Source organism: Ixodes scapularis, unplaced genomic scaffold (genome assembly GCF_016920785.2).
Source record: "Ixodes scapularis isolate PalLabHiFi unplaced genomic scaffold, ASM1692078v2 PGA_scaffold2__306_contigs__length_199485367, whole genome shotgun sequence".
In the NCBI taxonomy this organism is placed as follows: domain Eukaryota; kingdom Metazoa; phylum Arthropoda; class Arachnida; order Ixodida; family Ixodidae; genus Ixodes; species Ixodes scapularis.
Window position 1 is genome coordinate 11,307,961 of NW_024609857.1, and position 8,436 is coordinate 11,316,396.

The window sequence follows — 8,436 nt, forward strand, 5'->3', positions numbered from 1 at the left end:
ACATCCCTTGAAAGTTGACAAAGCATCATTTTCTGATACAAATTTAACAATACCCCATTTAGGGAATGTATTTTGAAGTCGGGAAATGTACTTTCCTCAGAAAGTACCACAAAAAGATACTTTCAGTAAAGTACAAGTGCATACTCAGATAATGTACTTCAAGTGAAGTACACATATTTAAAACCTACTTAAAGTAGTACTTTATGTACATGTACTTAAATCCCAACACTGCTGAAAATGAAGGTTCTCCCTGCTTCAGTTAAAGAATTTAGCTTAGCAATCAAATAAGCATATTTTAACGCGGTCCGTTTGATAATTTTTGTCCTTGAATCTCGCATTATCAGGGTGCAAATCTGTCTTGCGCAAAAAATATACTTCTGCCAATCTCTGCCAAGAGAGGGGAAAGCCAGGACGCTGTAATGGAGATAAGAGTCAACACGGAAGCACGCAAGGTCGAGTAACATTATATGACTATCGTGATTAAATATAAAAAAGGCGCAAAAGTGCCATACGATTCTAGTCTCTCTAAGTTGCATCGTGAGCGTTGCCTCGAGTAGCACTGCCTGTATCGTGACGGAGCCACGTGTGCACTGAGCCAACGGAGCCGACCAACCGACCCCCGCAGACAGGACAACCAGCTCCCGTCGCTGAATACACGAACAAAACCATCAAAAAGCGACCGACCAAACAAAGAAGACAAAAAGCGGCAGACCTTGAACGTCACTTCCGGTTTTACGCCCCGCTTCCGCTTTCCCAAGCTGCGAGGGCAGCGAGAGAGAGTGCAGGGAAAGAGTCGCCGCGAGAGAAAGAAGACACACAGCGAAGGCGAAGTTGGCGAAGTCGCCGAGTTCACGCGCTCGAGGCGATTCTCAGCAGGACCGCCAACTCTTCTACGTGGCTTTTCTTCTTTTCTTTCTCGACGTGTGTGTGCCGTTCGCGTGTGGTGTACGTTTCGTGAAAGTCGATCGGAGCTTTGTGACAAGTGACAACGACCCGTTGCGTCTTCGTGAGAGCACGTCCCGCGCGTAGCGTCGAACTCAACCGGCGAGACATCGGCGACCGTCGGTTCATCGGTGTCCGCCGCCGCATATTTTCTTTGTCCGGTTCCGGAGGTGTTGCAGTGTCGTTCGCGCTCCCGAGGAAGTGTCGTTCCCTGCGGATACCTCCCTGCTCCCTCGGTTGGATTAGACAACAGGTAACCACTCGTTCTGGTCACTCGAAATCACTTCGTCGAGCCGTACGCCTTTTGACAGTTTACCCGGACGATAGCCGGACAACTGTCAAACAAAAAAAGGTAATCGCACCGGAAGAACGTTGGATTGAGCAGAAATTCGTAAAAGACTAGGGGTCTTACTTACATAACTTTCTCTTTAGATTTACTTGTCAGCTTGTTTTTTGAGGAACGGTAATCCACTCTTTTTGTTCCGACCTGTGGCGCGAGCGCGGGGCCGTGGGTTGGTCAAGTCGTTACCTGATCTGTCTTGCTCATTTCGCTTCTTTATATATATATTTTTTTATTAACACTGTTGTGTTGTAGGCGCAAACAGGGTCGGTGTTCCGTTCCATTTGTCTACGCGAGCAAAGCTTCATCGATGCCGCCTTGAAGCGATGCGGGTGTTGCGGAGAAGCTCTCCGGAGGTCTGGAACGGGCCGCGCGCGAGTCGCAAGTTCGCAACTGGGTCACCCTCGGCTGGCGGGGACGGCGGCAGCGTAAAGACCGGGCGTCGGCGAGCTTGGTGCTTACTCAGCTGCCTCTTTGTCTCGCGCGAGATGAGCGCAGGGTCGACGCCCTCGTCGGGAGGCCGGTTGGCTGGTTCGCCGCAATTTGACTCCTGCGGAGCCAACGCAGCCAAAAGCTGCATGCGGGCTCGGTGTCATCATCATAGTTCTGCGCTATCATTTGCGTACTCTTTTTTTTTTTTTTTGCTTTTGTTTGATGTTGTAATTTATATTTATTATCAGCTCAACTCTTTATACCCCCTCCCCCTCGTCCCAAACCTCCTTCCCCCAAAAAAGCTTTTTTTTTTTTTTTTTTTTTTGCTGCACAAAATGTAATGCGTCAAGGAGTGGAATGTGAACTGTCACAATTGACGTCTTCTCTGCTTGCTTTGTGTCAAGCTTGGGAAAGCGCACGGTTCAAGATTCGCGCGTACAACGGGGCAACCATGCGGGACGTGCATTCTTGTAGACTAGTCTTCGAGTAGATGAACTGGAACGACTGCACAAAAGAACCGACCTGCCAGACTTCATCACAGCGAAACTACACTGAGCACGGCGTCGCGCATCCGTAGTACGCGTAAAACTTGCTTTATTCTTGGGGTGACGACAAGCTATTGGATGAGTTGGAACTAAGCACAAAAATGAAAAAAAAAAAAAAACACCTTTTTTGTTGTTGTCTAACAGTGTTTTTTTAATGTGTAGGACGCGTGTAGGTTAGACATTTCACTGAAGAAAGAGGCTGTCCGTATTATTTTTATATTTTTACTTTTGTGCTTATATTCATCGAGCAAGACACCAACTTTCGTTGTTGTTACCTTTTGTCATCTCTGTGAGAAGCTCGCCCGGTTTTTTAATTCTTCAGCGTTTCGCATGCTGTTCTCTCAACTACATCCATGCTATAGAGTCCAAGCCGGTTTCGATTAGTTGCGCAACTTTTGCCAGCTCTTCTGCGAGCTGGCTGCTCGCACATATGCAAACATATCGTCTTAGGGTACAGGAAGTTCTGTTCCGCAAACAGACGCGGACTGCCCAAGATGCGAGTAATATCGTGACATACTCGCCAAAATTTTCTGAACACAACGACGATAAGAATGGCTTCTCTGCGACTATTTCACCCGTCCCAGCTTTTCCGAAGCCTATGCGAGCCTCTGCCGCTAAATAGGAGGAGAACCCTGCGCATGCGCAGAACACTTCTGAGAAATGCTCCATTAGAGAACCCAGAGTATGATTTGCCGGTCACACGAACCCGTCGTTCTTCGCGTGCCGTTCTTTTTTCTTGCTTATGACCGCTCAATTATTAACGTTTATTTATTCATTTAGAACGCTCCGCTTGTTTTTGATTCGGCCCTTGCAAGTGTGGGGTACGGAACACTTGATTAATAACCGAAGAAAACGGATCGCATACCATTAAAATTGTTATTATATCCCCCTTGTCGTAACTTATCGAGGGATTATACGTTACACAGTGGGGCAAGATCATTACGTACCCACGGGAATATTCACTGTTGCGGCTTTTGGGTCTAAATTTTGTTAACAGTCCTTTAGTCCCCTTGATGCAATCGCAGATTGTCCATCGCTGCGTTCATCTGTGCTTTCCCTGCGCAATGATTGTAGGTTACTGTTCTTTGGGAGGGTACATGTAGTCTTGAAAATTTAGAGTAAATGACACCCTTGTGTGACCCCACAAAAATCTGGAGATTGGGTTTTTCCCTCCCTTTGGTATATTGCTGCCATTATTGCTATATCCATGCAATGTGCCTTCCTTCGATTTGTACAAGGGGCCTCCAAACACCGGGCCGCGGAGGCGTTCGAGCCGGCCCGCAAATAACCGCAGCCTTTCCAGCGACCCGCAACCCGCTGCTACAAACGCAAAAAAAACAACAAAAAAACACGTTAGTAAGAATATTGACGTTGCGAAGCGAGTCAAAATGGAAAAAAAAATATATCAGAAAGAATGAGATAAAACTGTAGTGTTGTGCGAATATTCGAATTTTCGAATAGTAGTTTCAAATAGTACGCTACTCGATATTCGCTTCGAGATGAACTTTGATATTCGTATTTTTCGAAGTGTGCACCGCGGCAGGTTAGCCCCGTTGAGCTCTCTTCTTACCGAGCACTAGTGCACTGCCGAGAAGCTCGCTTCTGCGGGCGTTGCTTCTCCGCAGTGCACCGTTGCTCGGTAAGAAGCGCGCTCAACGGGACTAACCCACCGCGGTCAAAACTTCGAAAAGTACGAATATTGTAGTCATGTTCTTAAAAAAAAAAAGTCTACTTTCAAGGCGGGATGGTGCAATAAAGTTTTCAAAATTAAAATGTGGCTATTATGTCAGAGTATGTTAGGCAGAGATGTCCTGGCAATTTACGTTCATCATTCATTATTGTTTTGTTTATTTCCTCAAATTCTAGATTTAATAAAGAACATTTGCATATAGCAAGCAGATTTATAAGTCTTCTCGATTAGGTACAGCTAGGAATCTCTGTAGGTTTAATTGTATGTCCAATGCATTATTTACTTGCCATTTCCATGTAGGCAGCTTTCTGGAGTCACAATTCATAAATATAGCTAGGTCAAAATTAACTCCGCTTAGACACGGGGGCGGATTTATGGCGTGGGGGGGGGGGGGGGGGGGGGGGCGGGGGGATCTGTTGAGAGATGACGTTACGGCCGAAGGTTCCCCAGATCTGTTTGGTTGACCTAATATTTGCTATGTCACCAAAAACTACTCTTTTGGCTGGTGTATATAATTGCTTTTAATTAAAAATAAGTTTATTTTGGAGGACATAAATAAAAAGGACACCCTAAAGTCCGCCCATGCTTAGGCATGGATAAGTGGAAGCTTGGGAGCAACCTTTAAAGGGCCCATGAAACGATTTTCGGGTTGGGATAAATAATTTTAGATTGGGATTTTACTAATAGCACATCGTTCAGTGGACCAAAAGAAAAAAGGTAGAAAGTCAAAAGCCTGACTTTCAGTGCGAAAATTTGAAAACAGAGCGGACTATTTCGTACCTCCTCCCCTTCGTAAGCTCTCTGCCTTTTCACTGTGATACATGCGCGGTCCCAAAAGCGCGTCATCGGGTCCAAACTGACGTCACACGCAATCGGACCTCACTTAATCCCTTCACCCCTAAGCTGACATTGTGGTGGAAGCCACGCGCTTGCCAGACCAATCAGCCGCCTCCCTTTCATCACCTGACTTCATTCTCTGCAGCCACATTTGCCGCGCCCACGTGGCAAGTGTGGCTGGCCCAACGAGCACGTAGCTTCAACGGCTTCGGATTGAACGGGGTGGGGAAAGCAACTTTTGTCTGAATTTTGAGCGACGGGCTAATCTTCTAGGGGGACAATGGCTCGTCCGGGTACACAAACCAGATTCCGAGCGAGGGGGGGCCTCCCTTCTTTTCGTCTTCTTTAACTGTTTGGTGGAATGCGCGATTTATGAGTTGAGGAGGAAAGCTAAACAGGAAAAAGTTGAAAAAGCGTTTCATGACCCCTTTAAGAGTTCAGATATGCTTTCGTTGAGGCATCGTGGAGTAGTGAACAGCTTGGAGAAACGATTTGATTCTAAAATATTCGGCCAAAACCACTATTCGCTTCGAACTTAAAATCCACTAATCGCACGTCCCTAGAAAACTGCATCAAAAGGCCGGTTATCTCGTCATAATAATTATTGTATATCGTCATCACCAGAATTACTGTTCGTATTCCCCTGCTGCATGTCTGCGTAACTATGCAAAATTTCCGTTGCGTTCTCGTGCATATCGTGTATGGTGATCTGATCTCAGCTACCATTTTTATTAGTCTTCTGCTGCCCTGTGTGAACATTCCAAACTTCCTATGCGCTCTGGTGAATACTCGAGCAAAATATTGTACTTAAAAATAAAGTATGCGAATTTACTTTTTTTTTATATTTGCTTTAGTGTTTCTGTATTTAAATCTATTTAGGTTTATGTATTTAGTATTCCCTCGTTTATATTCTCTTACCTAATTTCCCGCTTTTGAGACTGCAACATATACCTAATCCTGCCCCTTAGCCAAAACATTCGGAGACCCCCGATTTATACCACATGTTTATACACACACCTCAGAGTCCCCTACGCAAAGTTCAGAAACCTATGGTCTACAGCTCCAGACTCCCGGAGCCCCTCCTAGAAAAGTTTTTACACACTCCCTCCCAGAAAGACAGTCGTGGCAGAGGGTGAATGATCCTGGATAAATCCCTCGTGTCCTCATTCCCCCTAGAGAGCGGAAGTGGACGGAGTTCACTCGCTGCTACAGAGGCAACGTCAGCTGCGCCTTCTCTGGCCTTTAATACATGTCTACGCGCGTATTTTACGTGTCCTGTTCCTGGACCAAGGTCGCGCGTGGGCTGGCGTAAATCGTCCTTGGACTGACCGCGCGCGGGCGATCACGACAGCTGCACACTTCCGTAGAGAACTCTCGTTATGTTCGTGCACGTCACATCTCGGACATGCTTGCGTCATCGTAGTAGACGCTTCAGTCACCTTGCTGTTTGGAGTCACAGTTGCCAGTCGTCCGAAGCTTCGCGCTTCGCTGACACCGCATTGGAAGCTCAGGAAGTCGCATTTTCAAATCGTAACGACCAAGATATAGCGACGCACACGACAACCGGGGAATGGGGCCTCGGTACTCTTTTCGTGTCCCTATAGCTCATCGGAAACACCGGAAAAGCCAAAGCACGTGTCCACGTCTCGCGGGAAACGTGTTTTTCCACGCGTCTATTTCCAACCCCTACACATAGTTCCCCCGAAGGAAACCACGCGTTGTGCCCGTTTCGTGCGTGGGTCTCTCGTGTTTCCGTTTCGGCGTCATGTCTGGGTTGACAGACGCCGCAGCGCTTGTCGCCCGTTCCCCACGCAGTGAGACGGGAAGTCGCCGTGTCTCCTTCCCCGTATCGTTAGCTTGGACTTCGGCCCTGTCTGCCTCACCGTGTTTGTACTACCGCGGCGATGCCCTCCCCCGGTCTCTGCTCTGTCGCTCCGAGTGAAGCTCGACGGGGACAAGCCGGGGGCATACAGAAGCGCACAACTTTGGATATACCGTATCAGAGGTTCTTCTATCTAGAGCTTTCAAGTTCCACGACATGCATTTTAACCTGGTAGTACTCTTTCCCCACTTCCTCCTCACAGAGTCGGATCTGAGTGATTTACGCCAACGCCCTGTTTACGAACAAGCTGGCGTTTGCCCATACGCAGTAGGAACGCTGTACCAGTATAGGCACCAGATCAGCGTGAGGTCAAGCATTTGCGCATGCGCCGTATCGTCAGCAGCGCCAGTGCACCGACAGGAGAACAAGCGGGTGCGTCCCTCCCTTTTAGTTGCCCGCGGCCTTCAGCACGCGCTCGTGGCCTTCCATCGTGCTCACACGAGGTGCCGAAGCACTACCGAATGCAAGTTCGCGACGCGACCGAGGCAACACAACCGAAAGACTCCCCCCCCCCCTGCCGTCCTCGTTCCGTCAGCGTGACTTCAGCGTGAGGGCACGAGCTCCCTGTCCGAGTCGACCCACTGCAGTAAGTAATAAACGGACACAATAAACTGGCAACAGCGCGCCCGAACCGCGGGCTCGGTCACGCTCGCCTGTCTGCATCCGGACAGCGAACGACATGCACGCCCAAGGTCGGCCGCTCGGTTAACTCGGCCAGCGCAATTAACCAAAGTGCGGTCCGAAGCGCCGAGATGGGACTTTTCTGTTTCCACAACTGGAGCGATCCGCCCCTCCCCCCGTGTGAAGTGAATGTCACGAGCTCCGTCATGGCCCGGTGCACGCCCCCACCAGGCACGCGCTTCCGAAACCAGGGGGCAGCCGTTGCGAGCTCCTTTCGCAAATTGGGTCGCCGTTTCAAATGGACTCGATGAGTGCAAAAGTCGGCAAAAGCTGTCGATCAGTGCAAAAGTCAGCAAAAGCGAAGTCAGCTGCCAGCAAAAGTTTACTTCTCCTTAGAGCAGCAACTCACATTGCTCCTACATCATTAAAAAAAAAAATAAAAAAATGCTATGTTTGTTAGAGACATCATGACATTTCTAAGCATGTTTGCCTCATATCATATGTATTCTTCGAACATGTTTAAAGACTGATTTTTGTACGATGTATATAAGCAGTTTTACTGCGGCTTAAATCGTTCGCGATGATTGAAGCGTGGTTTAGGTGCACATGTAAGATCCTAATAGTAAAAATGTGCGTGCTTAGACATTGTCAGGGAGGGAAAGTATCGAGTACAGGATGAGGTCGCAATATTTTAAACTTAACAAAAACATGTTTCAATACTTTTTTTTTTCTTCTTTTTACGCACGATTTAGGATTACACGCATGACCTTGATTACGTGACAGCACAAGAGGCGCGTGATATCTCTGAGCTGACGTCCCGTGTCGGGCAATAACCGAGGGGGGGGGGGGGGGAGGCAAGATTTCAGAGTGCCCAAACGCAAAATCACTGCTAGACGCGTTCTTTTATCTACTTATTTGATTTCAAGTTTGGTATGCGCCTTTTCTGTGGGGTTTCTCATCCCGGCAACCCCACTCCAAAACGAGCTGAAATCACTCCTCAATAAGAAACGTTGGAGATATCAGATGTTGTTGTACGCGCGTTTGTATTTTCGATCAACGCCGAATGCATGTCGGGCGTCGCTTTCTCGCGCAGCTACAACTATCTCGAGTGTGTCGTCGTTGTCTCGATTCACCGTCGCGCCGACTT

The 8,436-nt window shown here is 47.9% G+C and overlaps 1 protein-coding gene across 1 annotated transcript in view; it reads left to right on the forward strand.

Moving 5' to 3' along the window:
* Positions 1 to 784: 784 nt before the first annotated feature.
* The window catches only part of LOC8043021, a 35,076-nt gene continuing 27,424 nt past the window's right edge, over positions 785 to 8,436 (forward strand). The window contains exon 1 of the mRNA XM_040499656.2: positions 785 to 1,195. The gene's annotated coding sequence lies outside the window, so the exon portion shown is untranslated. The remainder of the gene's footprint in view (positions 1,196 to 8,436) is intronic.